Source organism: Pinus tabuliformis, chromosome 1_1 (genome assembly GCF_031772625.1).
Source record: "Pinus tabuliformis cultivar Carrire ecotype Pingquan chromosome 1_1, CPIR1, whole genome shotgun sequence".
Taxonomy (NCBI): domain Eukaryota; kingdom Viridiplantae; phylum Streptophyta; class Pinopsida; order Pinales; family Pinaceae; genus Pinus; species Pinus tabuliformis.
The window spans coordinates 116325608-116348388 of NC_142297.1; positions in this window are offsets into that span (position 1 = coordinate 116325608).

A 22781-nucleotide genomic window follows, 5' to 3' on the forward strand; every position below is an offset into this window, starting at 1 on the left:
TCCTAAAGTCTTTGATGGCTTTGACCAAAGCATAAGCTTGCTTTTCCATGATCTGATATTTCAGAGGTGCATCTCTAAGAGCTCTACTAAAGAAAGCAATAGGTTTCTCATTTCCTTGGTCATCTTTCTGTAATAAGACTGCAGCAATGGTATGCTGGGAGGCAAAAGAGAAAATGATAAATTCTCTATCAAATTGAGGATTCGTTAAGACTGGAGTTTGGGTAAGGGCCAATTTTATTCCTTCAAAAGCTTGATTTGCTTCTACTGTCCATTTTACTTTTGAATCCTTCTTTAGCATGTTATTTAGTAATCTGATCAATTCTGCTAAGTTTGGGATAAACCTCCTTAAGAAGTTGATCTTTCCCAAGAAGGCTTGTAATTCTTTGATGTTTCTCGGATGGGGCATTTGCAAGATGGCCTGTATTCTATCTGGGTCAATTCTAATGCCATCCTTTGAAATGATGTGACCTAACAGCTTACCTTCTTCCAAACCAAACAGGGATTTCTTGGGATTTAAGGAAATTCCATATTTCCTACAAGTTATGAATATTTGCCTTAGATGTTTCAAATGTTCAGGGTCAGATTTTGAAAATGGTGTAAGGTCATATAAGTAAACCACAAGGAAATCATGAATCTCTTTGGCAAAAGCAATATCCATTGCTCTTTGAAAGGTAGCTCCTGCATTTTTCAACCCAAAAGGCATTTTGACATATTTGAAAGTCCCCCATGGGGTTGTGAATGCTGTTTTGTCTTGATCATCAGGGTGGACTAGGATCTGATTGAACCCTGAGAATCCATCAAGTAATGAAATTCTTGAAGCCCCCACCACTCTTTGGAGAATGTGATCCATTTTTGGTTAGGGATAGTTATCTTTAAGGGATACTTGGTTCAGATTCCTTAGATAAACACAAAGCCTAATCTCACCAGTTTTCTTTCTTGTGGGCACCAAATTTGAAATCCAGTCTGAGAACCTGATTGGTGCTATGATACCAGCTTTAAACATTTTTTGTACCTCTTGCTCTATTGATGGGAGAAGCATAGGATTGATTCTCCTCAATTTTTGTTTAAAGGGTTTTTGATTTGGCTTGAGGGGGATAGTATGTTGAATGACAGAGGTGTCATATGATTTCAAATATTCATAGCTCCATGCAAAGACATCTTGGAATTCTTTGAAAATGTCAACATATTTGGGCTTTTGGTCAGGAGGTAAGGAAGCAGACAATTTTATTATTTTGGGTTGTTCAGCAGTTCCAATGTTACATTCTTCTATGGCAGCATTGAGGGGCTGTATTTTTGGCTTCCTGAGAATATCATTTGAGTCAAAAATGTCTTCCAAAGGAGTGAGGCCTGTTGGAAGAAAATTGTCTTTCAATTGTATAACTTCAGCTTCAGCATCAGCTATTTCCTCACAACTGATTTGTTTAAGTTCTTGTATGTTTTCTTTGTTAAAAATTGTTGGATGTAGCATTTGGTTTGCTGTTTTGGGTGAAATATTTGTTTGGTGCTGTTCACCTAGTGTTTGTGAATCACTTGCAGCCTCTGTATCAATGTTTAGTCCTGAAAATTCTTGCTGCAAAGTCAAGAAATTATTTATTTGTGTATCATCCTCAAACACTTGCCAATCCTTGACATTGTTTGGGACAGAAGGTCTGTGTTTTATCTCAGCTGTAAAGCAATGCTTGGGTTCAAAAGGTAGTTTACAAGTGCTTGCAAATGTGGCCAAACTATGAGCATGAAGATTATGGGTTCTAGAAATTTTGGTAATTTGAAATTCAGTGAAGGAATTTAGTATTTCAGCAGCAGCAGACCTATAAGATCTCAGTCTTTTGTCATTGGTGACAAAATTCCCCTTTACTTGTTGGATAATTAGGTCTGAGTCTCCTAGGATTGAAACTTTTGTGGCTTGTAAGGATTTTACTAGCTTGAGGCCTAGTAAAAGAGCTTCATATTCTGCCATATTGTTGGTGCACCTGAAGTTTAACCTATAGGCTCGGCCCTCTGCATGACTGTTTTGTTTGTTATGTATCCAAACCCCTGCTCCTGCCCCTAATTTGTTGACTGACCCATCAAATTCAAGGAACCAGAGGACTTCTTGGTTAAGGGAAGAATTGTCAACTATTATGGGACTTGGCATCAACAACTTGAGATCTTGGCTTACACTTGGTTTTTCTTCTTGAACAGTTTTGTTTATTGATTGCTCAACCATTATTTCTAGAGCAGCAGTTTGTTCATTTATATGCTGATCTTGTTTGAGTGTCTGGGTTTCATCATCATTTGTGGGACCTGTATTATCATTGAAGAGAATATAGGAGTCTATGTCAGAATGGACAGCATATATGGGAAAGTTTTGAGGTTTTTCTTCACTGCTGACCATGTATTTCATAAGTGACTCTCTATATAGCCTCTTGGGTTGACCAAAGACTGAGATGGTGGCATATGACATGTCTAATTGTAGGGAACCTTGGAGTTTAGCCCCCCATGATCTTGATAACAACATTCCATATTTGGGTGGGATATCAGCAACTACAACATCCATTAAGATTGTTTTATTTGGGTACTGAACAAGTGACACACATAGATCTTTTATTAAGCCTAAACACTTAACTTGGCTGGAGTCAAATGAGAATAGGTCCTTATATGGTCTTGTAATATCTAGATTCAACCTTTCCATGACTGATTTGGGCATCAGGTTGTGAGAGGCACCTGAGTCAAACATTGCATTGTGTAATATCTTATCATGAACATGCAAACTGACATAAAAAGGTAAGATTCCAGTAACTGTTGTCTTTCCATCAACCTCTGGACCGAAAAGTAGTTCTGGGGTATCATCCAACACATTGACATCATCTTTATTAGGAGTAAGCTGAAGGGACTTCTTGATTTGTTGTTTATAAATGTCATGCTTCGCTAACTCTGAAAGAGGAATGGCTATCTTCAATTTGCCAATTTCAGCTTCTAAGTCAAAGGGTTTTTCAGATTGGATCTTGGTATTGTGGTTGACAACCTTTTCCTTGTTAATTAAGTTTTCTTCTTGATTCTTATCTTGATCCTGAGGCTTGTCCTTTTTACTCATCTCTTGAGGAGTGTTACTTGGATTAGGCTGCAAGGGTGATGTAGCCATTGGCTGTTGATTTGAGGGAAATGGTTCAGTGATTTCTTCAACTGTTACTTCATTTGTAACTGAATCAGTTGTGTCAATTGGCTCTGTGACAATGGCCCTTTTGGGCTGCAGGCTATCCTTTGTTTTTTCAGGCTGTGTCACATTTACAGTTCTGCTCCTTAGCTTGTATTGCTTATGAACTTCATAAACAGCTGTGTCATAGCCTTGTTTAAAGTCAAATGACTCACCTGACTTGGTCTGGAACTGCTTAATGTCATCATCCTTATGATCTTCTTGACTCAGAAAAACTTGCTGCTCATCATTCAGGCCCATCAGGTTAATGTGGGTGTCATCTATCTGCTCATTTGAAGTGGATGCTTCAGTATAGTTTTCCTGGAACGGAGGTCTTATCTCTGGTTCAGAACTGGCCTTGCCAATGTTAGGATTTTGATTTCTCCTAAAATTTGGATTCCTAATAGGGTTATTTTGTGGTGCTTCCCATGATGACTTCCTCTCAACTGATTCTACTCTATCACCCAATCTCTTCATACCAGTGATTATTGCATCCAGTTTCTGATCAAAGGCTGAGGGTTCTTCTTTAAAGGTGGTTCTCTTTTCCATTCTTGCTCTGTTTCTTTTGGAAATCAAGTTAGCCTCTACTGTGACAGCAACCTTTTGAGTATCTTCAAGGGTTTCAGGGGCTCTTTCTTTTAACTGATATGCCATATCAGGGTCAAAACCGTCGGGAAATTTGTACAAGGCTAAATCGGGAGGAGGTCTTAAATTCTGTGGTATTGCGTTATATACATTGTTGAATCTTGCACAGTACTCCAAAACGGTCTCTTGAGGACCTCGCTTGATTGTATCATATTCACCGAGTATGTGTAAGGGATCTTTCTTTTTCTCCCATCTGTTAGTAAAGGCTAGATAAAGCTCATCCGGAGTGGTTATGGTATTTACAGCAAGTGATCTGAACCAAGTTCTTACATCACCTGTCAGGTTCTGAACAAAAATTCTCATTCTCACACTGTCATCATCTATTTCATAGTTCTCAAAATGGTCTTGCATCTTTTTGGCATGCTGAATAGCTGTGAAAGGGCCAGTGGAATCAAAATATGAGATTTTGGATTGGTAGTCCTGAGGTAAAGCTGCAACATTAGTGGGCAACTGCAGGGGTGCATATCTATTAGCCATATTTGTAGGGTTTATAGGATTGACAGGGATAACTGGGACAACAGGAACGACTGGTACAACAGGGGTAATAGGAATGGTAGAAACTAGAGTGTTGGTAAAGGGAATATGTGCAGTGGATGAAGGTGTGAAAGGAGGGCTTTGAGATGTAGATGATGAACTAGGGGAATCAGGGGTAGACCGGAATAGAACCTTGACTGGAGTTGGAACAGGGTTAGGGTAAACTGCCTCAGGACTCAAGTCAGCAAAATTTTCCTGTCCTTGTTGCTTCCTAATGATTTTAGGGATTATATTAGGGTTTTCAAAAACAGCTGGAGGATTGGGGTCAGGGTTTGACCTTGTATATCGCGGATTTTTCTTAGGAGCCAGCTTCTGAACTTGTTTTTTGAGTATGTTTTCGGAATATTTTTGTATCTACAAGGGCCAGAAAAGATTTTGGAATGGCTGTGTATATCTTAAAGCTAGCATGAAGATTGACTGAAGCAGCTTTTATCTAAACCTGTTAATGTAAAACAGAAACGGTTCTGAAGGCTTCCTGGCTGTCATTCAGGCTTCATCTGCAGCTTTAGGAAATATACAGCAATTAGAAAATCCTGAGGAACTCCCAAGTGGAGTCGCCATTTATGTTAACACCGAGGTTGTTCCCTATGACTCCCAAGGGAATACGGCCGAGGTAACCACTAACCAAGCTTTGGATTATAGGTCCTAGCCTACCTGTAATCAGAGAGGGCTCTCTCTTTAAGTTTTAGCTTTGTTTTGTAAAGATTTTGGGCTAGTTATGGGTTTAGTTTTTTGTTTAAAGTTTTGGTTGTGAACTGTTGTTGTGAGAAGGGCATGAAATGTTTGGTAGATGTTAGTCCATTGGGAATATGGGGTCAGAGATTTGGGACAGTCCTGGTGCATGTAATGGAGAAAGTTTTACTGCAAGGCTAGATGACTATTCTTAATATAAATTCTGATTAGTGAGTGAAACAGTGGGAGATGGAATTACAGACAGTGTGATAACAAATTGAACAGCAATTTCTACTTAGTAGCATACATGAATTACTAAATAGAAACTGTGAAAGATTCAGGGTTTATTGGAGCAGTTAAGAATTCCAATTAAACAACTGAGCTTATAGAAAACATTTATAGCAAAGACAGATTGAAATCAGGGTGTCTCCATGGACAAATCCTAAGCTATTCTTTTTCTTTCCTCCTAAGTTTAGATTAACATGTGAAAGATATGAGTTAAACTGATAATAAACATGAAAATAGATATAGAAAACTTATTATATCAAGACACAACGCTAGAATCCTGTAGCATTCAGTAGTTCCAAGACAGCAAGCATCGGTAAGACCGATTTCTGCAAACCCCAAAGCCTTTCTGTATTATTTCTCCATAGATTACAACCGAGTTCTCTTTCTTCAACAACAGAAGTAAACAACAACCCCCAAATGAACTGCGCGGGGGAGATTTTATACAAAAATATCAAGTAAAATATCTAGAACGAAAGTTATTGAGCAATAACTATCTCTACCAACTTTGTACAGTGAAGTTATTACAAAATTAAAAGCCTGTAGTAAAGGTATATAACAGCTGTTTGCTGTTTGTCAGTTGATGATGACTTTTGGGCCCAAGGGCCGGCTGCGTTAATTCTTGGATGACTCCTGCTGACGACGGCTGCTGTAGATGACACGTTGCGGCTCTGATGCCTTTGGGATGCTGACCTGTAATTTTTGACTTGTGGTTGTTGATCTGTGACTTCTTTATTGATTCTCTGCTTGCTGTAAAATGCATTTGATTAACTTATTTGATCAAATCATAGCAAAGTCCTTATCATATCTGTCCACCATTGATCAGTGGGCATCTGATGCCTTTGCATTTTATGGAGTGTCTCATCTGCATCTGTATATTTGTAGTAATTAGGGGGGACTTCAAACAGATGATTGATTTCATGTTCTATATAAAACAGATTTTCTAGTTTATCATATAGCTCTTGTCTTGTGGGCGGCCCAGTTCCTTCCGAAGTGCTAGATGAGGGAGTCAACTGATTAGTGATGTAGTTGTTGACTCTTTTTGCATATTGCTCATGAGAAGATAGCCTTCCTGCGCTGTTTAGTAAAATGGGGAGTCCCCTGTCATATAATGCTGTGATCTTGGCACCAAAAGTATTTACCTCTGCTTGAATATCCTGACATTTTCTTTCTAGAGCCTGTACATAGTTTCTGAGGGTGAGTACCCTTTTGATCAGCAAAATTGTATCAGTTCTATCTCTGATACCCATGTTTGCTAACTGTATTCCAGTTCTGTTGTTCAACACATTGATCATTCTAGTAGCTACATCTTGCATACTTCCTAGAGAAGCTCTGGTTTTTTGATTTTCTGCATAAGCCCTGCCCAGCAAATCCATTTGCTCATGGATGGTCTCTATATATTGCCATTGGTAAGTGATTGATTGACCAATCTTTAACCATATTATTTTCTTGAGCTCCGTTATTTCTTTGCCCATGGCCATCTCTTTCTCTAGCTCTTTGATTTTTCTTTCCAAGGTCCTTACTTCCCTTGTCTTTTCTGCCACCTGTTGCTTAGATTTATCATGTTTCTCATTAAGTGTGGCCAATTTCTCCTTGGCTTCATTCAACTCTGCCATCTGGGCTTCTAGGACTTGAATCTCCTTCATCATCCTTTGCATGTCTAGGCTTGGAGCCTGTTCTGGTGCCATTGTTGGTGCTGATGTTGATGGAGCTGTTTGAGCTGTTTGCCCTGTGGGAGGAGCAGTAGTTTGAGGGGACTCCTCAAGGTTTATGACTTGCTGAGGGGGTTGAGATGGCTGGCCTCCCTCTTTCTGCTTTAGTGCCTCCTATAGTGCAGCCTCTGTTTCTACCAATTTACCTTCTGTTTGGACCAATTGCTGATGTAGTGTTATTAGCATGGCTGCTGTATCCCGGTCTTTCCTATGCTGAGCAACCTCTTCTGTTTGGCGGTGAAGGGTTGCTGGGATCTTCACCATCTTTCTCAAAGCTGCAATATCTGCATCTCTTTCTTTTAGCAGTGCCTGCACAACTTTGGGATCCTTTGGGTCATGTCCGAGCTCTATAATTATTTCCTCCAGAGACTTGATCCTATTGTCTTTAGCCTGGGAGGATGCCTTTTCTAACTCCAATTGTGCAGTGGTATTATTCAAAGAATTCTGCAATCTATAATTTATCAATGTTTTATCTGCTAAAGTAGCATACACCATCTCACCCGTCTGTTTATGCAATTCAATTTGGTCCATTGGGTGGATGTCTTTGGACAAGATTTCCAAGTTTGTTCTTATATAATTAGCTGCAGACTGTGGCCGCAGCGCTGTGGGCATGAAATAGCTCATTATCATTTTGCCCTCTTGCACATCATATGCAGACATCAACCTCTGCTGGTTTGTAGGAGCCATTTTCAACAAGTGATTGTACAGCTGTAACCTCACTGGCGCATTTCTGGCCTTGATGTCTATGAATTGTTTCTTTATGCTAGACTCACCCTTTCTTTGTTGCCCTGAGGAGCTGACCTCTCCTCCAAGTATTATTTGCTGCTCTTGCTGTAATGAGCTAGCTGATACCTCTGTGCTGGGGGGACCCATCTGTGTTTGACCAAAAGGCATCTCCTCCTCTGAAAAAGGATCGAGCCTTTGTCTCTTTTCCCCTTGCTGTGATGTTGCGGTACTAAGGGGAGTCTGTTCCTCTCTATCTCTCTTCTTACCCCTGTCTTCATTTATAGGGGTTTGGAGCACCGAAGTCTCCACTGTCACATTCTGTACTGGGGCCTCCTTTTCTTGCATTTGCTCATCATTAGGACCAGGAGCCTCTGCCATTTCTTCCTGCTGTTCAGGATGATTTTCAGGTTGTTCTTCTTGGGCTGATTGCTGCTCTTCAGGGGCCTCTTGCTGTTCTGGTTCCTTGCCTTTATCCTTGGTTGAAGTCTTTGCTGTAATTGGGGCTTGGACTGCCTTTTGTGGAGCTGTGGATGATGAGGCAGCTGCTCCCACTTGAGTGCCTAGAAGAGAAAATACCTGTGAACAAAGCTCTAAGTCAGCCAACGTTTGGAGATTTCTTATTCCTCTTTGAGCTAATTCTTCTTGTGTAGTAGCCTCTTTTAAGGTGCCTTCCCTCAATTCTAGTTGATTTGCATATTTTTCTATGTGAGGCAACCTTAAGTGATCATAACTGGCCAGCCTATATCTGACCCTTCTTAAGCTTATGAAATGAGTGGGGTCGTATGGTTTCCAAAGGAAGCTGGTCTATAAGCCAAGGCCATTTAGCATTCTATCTGCCTCTTGCCAAGCTTCCTCCCTTTTATTGTAGATGAAGGGGCCTAATTGGTTTCTGACTTTAAGCTGTGCTTTCTTGCCCTTGCTTGAAAAATGGAGTACATCAGCATTCCCAAATTGCCTGAAATACTCGAGGGCAAATGATCTCATAGGCACATATCTGGGCAATCTGTATGGGGCCAACTCACACCCATATATTCTGATAACTGTGTGGTTTTGGTAAAAATACCAATCCCCAATGCTGTATACCTTGGAAAACTGAAGGATCCTCTGCATCTCATCAGTTAGTCTTGGAGGAGGTGAGCTCAGAAGCAGAGACATGGCTGGGTGGATGAAGAGGTCTATAAACTCACAATAAGTGTAAGGGGAACAAGATGTACGGTGGAAAACAGAGGACCAATAGATCACTGACCTTGGATTGCCTTGTGCATCCACTCTTTTCACAGGAAAAGGAAATTTCTCATGCTGATAGTATAGGATTAAATGATAGATATAGGAGGTGTATCTGAACACCCTTTCTCTTTCCAAGTCTATCAATTGCTCATGTATTTTATTGGAGATGTAAGTGGCATAGTCATAATAGATTGGGGGCTTACCAGGGGAAAACATGGCCATTATCACCAGCACAGTTTCATCAACAATTTCTATTGAATTATAGCCCAATATGGGACTAATCATGTCTGCAAGGTCTCTGCCCAATTGATTCAGGTATACATGATGAATGGGATGGTACTTCATGGTCTCAGAGGTTGAATCAACGAACAATTGATTTATCTTGGTGATTTGAGCATCTGTCAGTTTAACTCCTTGTTTTATCAGATCCATCATTGATAAAGGAACTAATTTCTTAGCAGTTTTGAAGTTTAGCATCTCTATTATGGCTACAAGGGTGACATAGAAAACAACTGAGCCTGAAGGATCAAGCACAGCCCTCTGAGTGGGGTCATAGCAGTCAGCACACCGATGGATTAGGTCAGGAAACTCATTGACCTGAGGGAGCTTGAAGATGGGGAGGAAAGAGTCCCAAATGCCCAATATATCAATTCCACTATTATGCTTGATTTTCAATTCATTTAGCAAGTGAATGTGATACTTGCTATTCATTAGCATTTCCTCTGATATTTGGTAATCTTTATCTGCTAATGGTTTCCACTCCAACTCTCTCTGAGGGGCATTCAATGGAGCAATATTCAGGGCAACAGGTGCTACTGGTGTATCCATGTTTTACAAGCGAATTTGGGTTAAATTTCGACTATTTTTGGGAGAAATACCGTCCTGCGTGGTAGGTTAAGTAATTTGCTGAATTACAGCCTGTTTTAGAGCAATAGGGGTGTAATTGGGCACAATTGGCCGGTTAAAAACTGATGGAATTTGTTTTAAGGCGTAGCAGGCCTATTTCTCCAGGGAAAATGGTCAATTTTAATGGTTTTTTAACAATGTAGGACGAAACAGAGCGCGCAGTTGGGGAATTGACAAATACCTGGTTTAATGGCGGTATTTGAGCTTGGTTGCAGTCGAATTCTGGGTGGCAGCAGCTCCGAATGGTCTTGGTAAGGTGCGGCAGCAAAGGACGTGAAAATACATGCAGGAGGCAGAGTAGAAAAACACAGAAAAATGCGCAAAAATGGCAAAATTCGGCCAAATATGGACTTTTTGGCGTTGGCGCGAAAATTTGGATGGCGTCAGCATGACGTCATCAGGTGGGGTCGGGGTCGGGTGACGTCAGAATGATGTCATCGGGTGACGTGGCAGCCTGTGAGTGGTCCACGGGGACTGCATAGGTGGCGTGACAACTCAGAGCGATGGCGGGCGGGGGTGCTGATGCGGCGGTGAGGTGGCGTGACGTTGGCATGACCGGTCAGTGGAAAACCGGGAGTGGTAAGCAGTTTTATATCGCACCGCTATTCATACGGAAGCGGGATTGTCAAAGGCTGGCCTGATCCAGTAATATGGCGACGCGTGCCCCCGTGTGTATGTCAGCGGACGTCATTTTTCGGAAGCTAACGGTAGTACATCGGGGCCGCGCCGAAATTGATAAGGGCCGTCAGATGGGAAAGCCCAGATCCGACGGCTAGCGGGAGGCAGAGTTGGCCGGACGATATGGAAGGGCGAGGATAAAAAAAAATAATATTATTTTCTGAAATATGTGCCCGGCGGAACATTATAAAAAGTGGGTTTTATGGTTTTTACAGAGTTACGTGTTAAAAAGGGATTTTGCACAGGTTTATCTACAGAGAGGGTTTAGGTTATTAATCCAAGCAGATCTCGGGTTAATCCCAAGATTAATTTTTCAGCGCTCTTTGAGTCACGCTCAATGTTTTAGCGCTTGAAAACATTTAAAGCCAATCATAGAGCTATAATGCTCGGGGAAGGGAATATGTAGATTTTTTGGGTTTTTTGCATAATTTACATAGTAATAGGGGGAATAGGGGGTATAGGGAGTTTAAATAGTGATAGATTAGTAGTTAATATGAGTGGAAAAGGTGGATGAGGGGGGTAAAACACTAAGCTTCAGGTGAAATTAATTTAGTTCAGAGAGTAGATCAAAATGAAAAGATTTTTGCACAAGAAATGTGGAAATGGCATATATACAAGTAAACATAGGATGTTAGCAATATTGTCAGATAGGGAAACTTGGGAAGTTAGACATGCTCCATGGTGATGCTGCAAAAATGATAGAGAAGAGGAGCTTCTCTATCCAATGAAGTTTTCTTGCTTTAGACCAACAAAATTGAAAAGAGTTGACACTTCTGCAACCCCATCTACCTACCCATCTACTTGCCTAGCATTTTTTGTTTCTTCATAGAGGGTGCACTTGGACTAGCAAACCCTCAATTGTTCTTTTCTTTTCTTTTTGCTTTTTCCTTTACATTTCTATCTACAACTGACCTTATTACCTCCAAGGCCCCAGATTAAACAGTTGGGAACCTTAATTCTCTACCTAACTACTGGCCTGCCAAGATTAAGCAGTTTGGACAGGCTTCTTTCTCTATTCTTATGACAAGAAATTGAAACATGGCATGATCCAGATTAGGCTGTTGGACCATCCATCCAAAATCCAGTCAACATCAAGCTATGTACACATATTGCATTCTCTTGGAAATATGGGATCTTTGCATCACCAAAGCAGAGCATATTTGGAACTTTCTTTGCCAATCATGAAATATGAAACCTATTGGTATAGGTATCTAACACCACCCCTGTAGGCAAAGTCAATCTGGATAAATAATATACAACAACATTCTCCTTGCCAGGCTTATCAATAATAGTTATATCAAACTTTTGCAATAAAAGTAACCATCTAATAATCTAAGCATTTACATCAGGTTTATTCATCAAGTATTTAACTACGGCATGGTCAGTATGTACAAATGTTTGGTAACTAGTAATGTAATGCCTAAATTTATTCAATGAATGCACAACATCTAGGAGCTATTTTTTAGTCACTGTGTAGTTTAGATTAGCTTTCGATAGATTCTTACTGATGAAGTAAATGGCATAAGTTATCTTGTCATTTATATAGCCTAGAGTTTCTCCTTGATGAGCGTCATCATTGGGTAACTATATGGACCTTAATACACCTCCTAGCTTATTTAAATAAACTCTTCTCATAATTTCCTACATATTTTGATTATATTTTTCTTAACGAGATGAGTAAAAGTGAGATGTTATGCCTAGTGGAATAATGTGCATTGATTACAGAATTTTGAGAGAAAATCATGGAAATTTTGGCTAATTAAGGGCATAAACTTGAATGAGACAAGGAGGAGAGATTGTAGGAGATAGATCATCGACATTTACTCCTCACTCATTCAAATATTCCTCCATCAAATCACACTAGCTTGCAGTTGCAAGCAGTCGAGCCATGAAGATCAAAAGGTAGCCGAGCCAGTGATAGTTAAAGAGCCAGTTCATCTTGTGTTTGGGAGTCAAGCCTCCCTATATTTAAGGAAGTCATTGGAGACTTCAGTTGTATAAATAAGGAGGCCTAGAGACTCATTAGGATTCAAATTTTTGATGTAAGAGCACTAAGCATTTTTCGAGTTCAAGACATTGTTATGTAATTTTCTGATTTGATAATGAGAATGAGCATTTCCTTGATCTAGCACTGAGTTGACACAGAGGGCTGAAGCTCTTGGGTTAGGGACCAACCCTAGCAGCAAAGGCTCCTCCTCTTGTATTTGTATGCTTACTTGATTTCATAGATTGATGGTTGAATTGTCTTTATCATTATTTCATTACAAGTAGTTGTGGATTTGATTAGTTTGCTTCCATTTGTGAATTGCTTCAGAAGTAGCTTAGGAGGATAAAGGAATATCAAAAAGATGTTAATAGGTGGATTTGGCCTCACTCCTCCCTTCAGGGACCATGGTTTGAGGAAAGAACTCCTATGCAAACCCGAAAAGACAGAATTCTGATTTCTCTTGGAATTTAGGGTTTTCTATTACTTAGGCTAGAATTTTACTAGTTTCAAGAATAGTATTTAAGTGTCATTTCTAATATCTTCAGCCTTGCATTAGATCTCATAAATATTTCACATTATTTTGCAACTTTTCCCATGCATGGAATAGGCAACTAGATAATGAAATTCTGTTTTCTTTCGTTCATTGAAAATCCTTCTTGTTTACATGATTCATGGATAAATGTCAATGATTGATGTAGTGCCGGAGTTTCAGCAGTGTGGAAATATTTCATGACCAACAACCCCATCGTAACCTCATCCATCCATGATCATCACTTCTTCCACTAAATCCATCACCAAATTCATCATTCCATAAGAATACTTCTCCAAGCTTGTTGAGCAAGTCCAACCATCTCACAAACTCTATTTTGAGCTCTGAAGGAGTCCTAACCACTCCTTTGCCTCATTTCTCTCACCATTCAACTTCCCTAAGCCTTACACCACCTTCCAAATCCCTCCTCTTGCTCTCAGTTGTATCTTGTAGGAATACAGGGGATCCTGTAGGAGCATTATGACATCCTGTAGGAGGCATTAGGACATCCTGTAGGTTGACTTGTAGTGGCCTATTTTGAGGCGGAATTGTGAAAAAGCACCTAGGAAGATGGGAGAAGACCCATGCTTGACTCCCAAGCCATATGACCATTCACCATCATGTTTGCATTATGATACAAGTGTTGTCCTTGATGGCCACTCACTCAGATGACAGATCACAGTGCAACAGGTTAATAGCATAGAGTTACAGATCAGACTACACAGAATGAAGAAAGAGAGGTATATGCAGGTTCACCTTGACCAAACTGCATATACAAACAGGTTCAATGTATACAAGTCACGTATATGTACACACACACTTTCACAGAAGGAAAAGTGTGTATATGTTTGAAAACTAAGCTTTTGGTCCGTGGTATTTGGTCCAAGGTATTTTGACCCATCGTATTGGTCCAAGGTATTTGGTCCTAGGTATTGACCCTAGTTATTTGGTCCAAGGTATTGGTCCTAAGTGGTTTTGGTCCATGGTATTGAGAAAGGCCTAAAACTATATAAGGAGGAGAAGATCATTAGGCCAAAGTGTGCATGGATTGAATATTTGATGAAGTGTGAGATCTAGTATGCAGGTTATCAGCTTATGGTGCTTTTCTTGATCTGAACCAAGGATAAAACTTAGCGGTTGATGAGGGATAATATCTAATGATGGATCGGGATCTTAAGGCTTGAAATGAATTATCATTATGTTGTTTGATCATGTATAGTATAGATCTGAAGACTGATGCATGTGTTGTTCTGTTAATGTTATGATTTGGGTCTGACTAAAGTCGAGAATAGTTGCAAAATTATGAGTTATTATTTGCAGACATATACGCTGGTTTTCTTTGTTACAAGCATGTATAAACGCTAGTCCGGCTCATCAAAGTAGTGTATACATTATGAAATATGATATTTGAATTTGTAGTTGGTTCTAGTGGTTGTTGCAGAGTTCTGGGTTCTGCTCTGTGTTTTGGTGACTCTGTTATGATGACAGTATTCTAAATGTTCAGATTGATTGATTATAATTTTCTCCAGTAATGATGGGTTGTAAGTGATTGATTGATTCAATTGTGGTTTATTCAGAGATTGATTATTGAGTTTCAGCGATTGCTTGATACAGATGTATCTGACGATGGTATTGTAGTTGTGATTGATTTTGAGCTTCAATGTTGTTGATGGGTCTAGTATGAAAATTGGATGAAACGTGGCCTTCAGATTATGGTGTTGTGTTCCAGGATTATCTAGTCTAAAAATTTATGAAATGTAATCCCTTGAGGAAGAGAGAAGGTTGTAGCCTTCTGTAGTTCGGCACCTACGTACTAGTAGACATATCAGCTAGTACAAGAGCTAGGGGGTTGTAGCTCCCTTCCAGTAGAAGTTAGAGAATGAGAGAAGGTTGCAGCCTTCTGCAGGTGGGTACCTGCATACTGGTATGAGTCTCCACTAGTACAAGATTGTAAATAGGTTTTTCTGATATTAAAGAAGACAACAACAGGTGGTTTTTGCCCCACATTGGGTTTCCAACTGAAATCTTGGTGTTCATGTGTGTTTCTTATGTGTGATGGTATGTTCTGTTTTTACTGCACTTGGTTACTATTTATATGGTTAATGAAGTTTTGATGCACTGATTAAAGATCAACATATGATGAATTAACTGAATCATAAGTTTGCTAGATATATGCTAGTTGCCTTAAATACAGTTGCGTGTACACACAAGTTCCCTTCACTGAAGTAGCATATATGAATCTGATTATGGAAATGAAAAAGTTATTGATTTGCTAATACTGATTCACCCCCCCCCCCCCTCTTCTCAGTATTATTTCCAACAATTGGTATCAGAGTAGGTCCTTCAGAAGAAGCTTGATCACTTGAAGGGAGATCCATCAACATGAATAATCAAGAAAGCATGGGATCCATCAGACCACCAATCTTCGATGGGAGAAATTTTGTTTATTGGAAAATAAGAACCACAACCTATCTACAATCGCTTGGAATGGATGTCTGGGAAAGGAGGATATACATTTCCAACAACAATTCCTACAGATACAACAAGTAAAAAGGAATATGAAACCAATGCCAAAGCTGTCACTATTTTATTGGGAAGTTTGTCAAAATCAGAGTTTGTCAAGGTCATGCAGCTCAAATCAACCAAAGAAATATGGGACAAAATCGTTCTGAGCTATGAAGGAGACTCTTAGGTAAAATGTGCTAAGCTTCAAACTCTCAGAATTCAGTATGAAACCCTTAAGATGCATAGTGATGAAAGCATAGCTAGTTACTTCCTATGTATAGATGAGGTTGTCAATTGTATGAAGAATCTGGGTGAAGAAATTAAGGAAGTTGCCTTAGTTGAGAAATTTTTGAGATCCTTGTCTACTAAATTTGAACCCAGAGTGTCTGCCATAGAAGAAAAACAGGATTTGCAGAATATCACTATGATGTAGCTTCACGGAATCTTAACTACCTTTGAGATGAGAAAAGGAGGACCATCAGATATGAGAGAAGCCGCATTTAAAGCATCAACAAAGGGAAAAGAAAAACTCAATGAATCAGGACACATTTCAGAAGAAGAAGATGAGGTAAATTTTGTCAAGAAGCTTCAACGGGGTTCTGGAAGGTTCAAAGGTAAGCTACCTTTCAAATGCTTTTCTTGTGGTAGAGTTGGTCATTACGTTGCTAGATGCTAGTCTTTGTCCAATAGTGATGAAGATGATCAAGAAATTAAACTACTCATGGCATATGAAAATTATGCCTTAGAAATTGAAGGTTTCCTTAAAGAAATCAGTCAACTTAAAATTAGTTTGGTAGAAAAAGATATAGTCATAAACACAGTGACACATCAACTCACTGAAAAGGAAAAACAAAATGAAGTGTTAGAATGTGAAGTAGTAAGTGTAAGAAAAGAACTTGAAAAGACAAAGACTCTGAATCTAGATTTGCTAAAGGATTAGAAACGTTAGATGAAATCCTCAAAGTTCAGCATTCGCCCATCATAAAGACTGGTCTTGGTTTTCATGAAGATGAATATAGTTCACAAGGTAAGGTAAGAAACTCCAATGAAAAATCTGAGATTCTCAAAAAGGAAATAAAAAGTCAACCCCATCAACAACCAAGGAAAGAAATTCATCAAAAAAAATCTTTTACTCCTAACTGTGGAAGTGATAATCGATTATTTCCTTCGAAGAATGATGTTGAATGTTTTATATGTCATAATTTTGGACATGTTGCAGCCAGATGTAGAAGTATAATGGTTCAAGACCATCACATAGAAAGATCATCACGTTCCTGTTACTTTAAGGGATATTGTTTTGCTTGCAATATGTTTGGTCACAAAGCTATTGATTTCAATAAAAGGAATATGAAACATGTAAGATGTTATGCGTGTAACAAGTTTGGACATAAAGTAAAGGAATGTAGGAGAAAATTTCGGACACCAAACCAAAAGGAGCATACATCATCACAATCCAAGGTATTGAAGAAGACAGAATTATTGTCAGAAAGATGTGGCATAGCTCAGTTTGCAGACATGATAGACCCAGGGGAAGATGAAAGTGTAAAACTTCAGTATTCAAATTTTCATATGCAGCTATTATGAAGAGAAGTCACGTATATACACGAGTTAGATGCTGCACAGTCGCGTATATGGTGTTCTGAGGAAAACGCAGCAGGACAGACTAAGGAAAAGGAGTCTGATATGGTTTAGTCACTTATCTGCTCTGTTTGATGATGGTATGTGTTGGTACTCATAAGTTGGCATAGGTTTAGGGGGAGAATATACTTCTAATAAAGCATTTTTGGCATTATGGTTAGAAGTGTTTGGTGATGATGCTTATGTGGCTAAATGACACATCTTGTTATGTTAAAATCTCATATGATACTTGGGGTCGCATTGTTGGTATTCAGATCAGATTCATGGATGATTACTTAAGTGACATATTATTGTTGGTTGGCCAAGAGAATGGTGTTATTGTAGGTTACAGGTCTGGATGTTGTTGACAGATGCTTATGGTGCAGATCATATATGGTGTATGATAGTTTCTGATGACTATCATGGTCTTGTTTAGATTGCTGGTCTTTGTTATCAAAGTCATGTATATCATTTGATGTAAAGCTCATGCAAAGACCTAATTTATAACCCCACTTTGCATGGGAAGGATGATGTAATAATTTCTATTTCAGTCATGTGTAAACATTTGGTATATTCACACTTGGTTGGGTGGATGAGTCAAAATTGGTGTATCCCCACTTGGTTGGGAGATTGATGTATGTATGAGTCATTGGTGATAGGAAGGTCATACTCACTTAGTTGAGTTGTAGAGTCATGTTTTTCTTTTGAAAAATATTTTTGCAGACTCTGCATATGCTCAGGGGGAGCATGGACGATTTAGTACCTCTTAACATGTACAAAGGGGAAGCTCAATCAGAGATTTCAGCATGTACTCAGGGAGAGAATGGACAACATAATGTATATCAGAAGGGGAGAATATCTTGGTCTGCCCTTTGCCCTTGATGTTAAAGGGGGAGAGTGACTTGGTGTTGTTGTTGCCATCAAGTCCAAAGGGGGAGATTATTGGCATTATGATATAGGTTTTGTCCTTGATGGAAACTCATTGAGATGACAGATCACAGTACAACAAGTTAACAACACAGAGTTACAAATCAAACTACACAGAATGAAGAAAGAGAGGTATACGCAGGTTCAATATATACAAGTCACGTATATGTACACATGAACTTTCACAAAAGGAAAAACGCGTATATGTTGGAAAACTAAGCTTTTGGTCCATGGTATTTGGTCCAAGGTATTTTGACCCATGGTATTGGTCCTAAGTGGTTTTGGTCCATGGTATTGAGAAAGGCCTAAAACTATATAAGGAGGAGAAGATCATTAGGCCAAAGTGTGCATGGTTTGAATATTTGATAAAGTGTGAGATCTAGTATGTAGGTTATTGGCTTATGGTGCTTTGCTTGATCTAAACCAAGGATGAACATTAGCGGTTGATGAGGGATAAGATCTAATGAAGGATCAGGATATTAAGGCTTGAAATGAATTATCATTATGTGGTTTGATCATGTATAGTCTAGATCTAAATTTTGATACATGTGTTTTTCTGTTAGTGTTATGATCTGGGTCTGACTGAAGTCAAGAATAGTTGCAAAATTATGAATTAATATTTGTAGACATATACACTGGTTCACTTTGTTAAAAGTGCGTATACATGCTGGTTCGGCTCATCAGAGTAGCGTATACATTATGAAATATGATATTTGAATTTGTAGTTGGTTCTAGTGGTTGTTGTAGAGTTCTGGGTTCTGCTCTATGTTTTGGTGACTGTGTTATGATGATAGTATTCTGAATGTTCAGATTGATTGATTATGATTTGCTTCAGTAATGATGGGTTGTCAGTGATTGATTGATTCAGTTGTGGTTGATTCAGAGATTGATGATTGAGTTTCAGCGATTGGTTGATATAGATGTATCTGATGGTGGTATTGTAGTTGTGATTGATTTTGAGCTTAAATTTTGTTGATGGGTCTAGTATGAAAATTGGATGAAACGTGGCCTTCAGATTATGGTGTTGTGTTCCAGGAGTATCCAGTCTGAAAATTTATGAAACGTGTTCCCTGGAGGAAGAGAGAAGGTCGTAGCCTTCTGTAGGTCGGTGCCTACGTACTAGTAAACATATCGGCTAGTACAAGAGCTAGGGGTTGTAACTCCCTTCCAGTAGAGGCTAAAGAACGAGAGAAGGTTGTAACCTTTTGCAAGTGGGTGCCTACTTACTGGTATGAGTCTGCACCAGTACAAGATTGTAAACAGGTTTTTCTTATATTAAAGAAGACAACAACAAGTGGTTTTTGTCCCGCATTGGGTTTCCACCTTAAATCTTGGTGTTCATGTGTGTTTCTTATGTGTAATGGTCTGTCTACTTTTACTACACCTAGTTACTGTTTATATGGTTAATGAAGTTCTGATGCACTGATCAAAGATCAACAATTAACTGAATCATAAGTTTGCTGGATATACGCTAGTTGCCTTAAATACAGTTGCGTGTACATGCAAGTTCCCTTCACTAAAGTAGCGTATATGAATCTAATTGTGGAAATGAAAAAGTTATTGATTTGCTAACACTGGTTCACCCCACCACCACCCGCCTCCCCTCCTCCCCCCACCCCTCTCAGTATTATTTCCAACACTTCATCCCTAATCTACCTACCACATCACCAAGAGAAGTTAACATTCACATTTTCACACAAAAAAGACTAAAACGAAAAAGAGTTATTTTGTTCATTTACATGCACAACAGTAGAATGTTTGGATGTTTCAAATTGCATACCTAGGATAGTAGGACTACACACATGTTAACTTAGCACTCTTTTGAAGAAAATCCTCTTAGTAGTTAGTTAGATGAATGGTGTGTCTAATCATTTGATTTTAGTCTTTTCCTTACTGCAGTAGACAAGATTTCCTAAAGTGAAAATTTCCCTTTTTCTCATCGGTAATCAAGCTTCTTCTAGATCAATAAAAGTCTGGTTTGAAAAACCTTAGTGGTCTATCGCTAGCTTAGTAGTGACAAAGAGCGGACCTATTGCATCTACTTGTGTATAAAGCATTGTCACCTCCAATTTTGTACAAACCCCAGGTTGATAAAGTAAAGTTGGTAGCCCTATGAGTTGCATCATTCTTGCTGCAATACTTGTGCTCATCACTTTTTGGTGTCGTTTTCGGGGAGGTGTCTGAGTAAGATGTGATTTCTGATTTATTTCTTCCTTTTCTTATCTCTAACATTCTATTATTAGCTTCATTTCTTTTCCATTCTGCAAGTGATATTTCATTCAGCAGTTAGTTTCCATTCAGTTTGTGATTTCAATTCTGTAATTATTCTCAAAGCTTGAAAAAACACAAAACAAAACAAAAACATTTCTTTCATGCCTCGTAGGATTAGGGTTAACTTAGGAAAATTTCTACCAAATACCCCCACCACTTCAAACAGCCAACCTTCCCTTTTCTTTGGTGGCTGTGAATTGGACGACCCCTTAGGTGAACAACCAGAGATATTTGCAGATCCTACAGGGGGAGAAGAAGAGGGAGATCCCATTCCAACTGACCTAATGGCTGAAAATAGAAATGACAAAGGAGATTGAGAAAGAATTGAGGGTGCCTTTTCCACCAGAGAAACTAATGGGGATACCAAGATGAAAAATATAAGCCCCTCAACTCTTCCTCATTTCCATGGCCTAACCTCAGAAGATCCAGACACTTTCTTGTTTGAGTTTTCTGTCATATGAAGAACTTATTATTACATCACTGATGAGTAGAAGTTGAAACTATTCCCATCCACTCTCAAGGATGCAACTCTATGTTGGTTGATGGGTTTACATAGGGATAACATCACAACATGGGTTTACCTAGGGATAGCATCACAACATGGGCTCAGATGTAGTAATCCTTCAACAACAAGTATCAGGACTACTGTAGGTCCAAAGACACTAAAGAGGAATTTTTTAGGATGACCTTAGGGCATGATGAATCCCTAGAGGATTATGAAGAAAGATTCCAACTTAGCTACAAAAGGGCCAGGTGCACACTTGATCCTGAGTCACTAAAGCTAGTCCTACTCCGAGGGTTAAGGGAAGATCTTCTGGATACCCTAAACCTGCTAGCAGGAGGGGACATCTACCAGCTACCCTATGAAGATATCAAGACTATTTTTAGGAATCATTCTAGGGAAAATAGGAAAAAGGGTAGGGGTAGTCAACCAATGGCCAACCCATCCTCTTCCAATACATCCATCAAAGGTGAAATTGGAAATCGGCTGGAAGATTTCAAGAGTGAAATGCTGCAAACCCTTGCCTTACAAATGGACACTATGCACATCAAGAGAAATCAGGAGGAAGCAGAGAGAGCCTTATCCATTTTCTACCCTAGATGCACAAGGAGGCACCCTAGAAATGAATGTGTATTGTATCTGATTGAGATCTATTGGGTCTGTGAAGAAAACCACTCCACAAATAAGTGCCCTTCTCTACTTGGACTAAAATTTGTGTATTAGGGAACTGAAGGGGTGACTGAACAACTCTGCTACATAAATCAAAGGAGACCTCATGGGCCTCAACCATACTAACAGGGCATGCAAGGGTCATCCCATTCATATTACAGCCCTAACCATAACACATCCATTCCCTCTTAGGGCCCCCCTGCTCTCCCTCCTAGTCTACACCTCCTCGGTCTTTTGCACCTCATTACCATTCCCATCTAACCAGCCAATCATTTAAGTCATATGCTTCGCCACAGCCTTAGTGGAATGGACCACCCCATGGTTGGAGGCCCCCATACAACAATGCTCCAGCTTTATTGCCTTCACCTCATACTCAACCACAAATTTTACACCCTTCTCCACCATAAACAACCTTAGATGCTTGCCCAGCCAAATTCAAACCCGAACAACAAACATGCACATCAAGTGTATAATGGAAATACATCCTATGCTACTTACGCTATGGAGATTTAGGAAATCAACTTGAGATATTGGAGAGTACTCTCAGATAACAAACCTCCACCTCCACCTAGGGAGAGTGAGGAGGAAAGAGAGGAAAGCATGCCTAAAGGAAATCCAATACCCTTTCCTGAGAGATTATCTCATCCAGTCCAGCCTACCTCGGAAGAGAATGAACTTCTGGGTGAATTGAAAAATATGTTGGGTGTGGAGCATGATTATTTAGAGGTCTTTGTTTCAGCCGGATGTATACCCCAAGAAGTTTGTACACCCCTCCACTCAGGGGGGTGCGAGGGGGACTTTTCCCCCCCGCGGGGGTTCGGGGGGGCTGATCCCCCCCGGTTGGGCAGTCCAAGGGCCAGCGGTCCCCCAGCGGGGGTTTCCGGGGCAACGCCCTCGAAGCTAAAAATAGATGTAAAATTGCCTTGTAAAAGTATAGTAATTTCTAGTTAATCTGGGCCATTCATTAAGCGGATGATCTGACGGTAGAACTTATGTTTAGTTTAGGGTTTTCTGCCCTAGAAGGCAACCCCTCTCTTTGCATGAGGGCATTGTGTTACACTAAAAAATGTCACCTTGACTACTTACAGTTAGTATGGCTCAAATCAACAGTCATGCTACCCTCTTAGGCAAGTCTCATGCCTCTGTTATCCATCTCAAACTCAAAGAAGAGAGAAAGTCTTGTAAAAATCATGTTTATCTCTGGGGTCGCAGGTTCT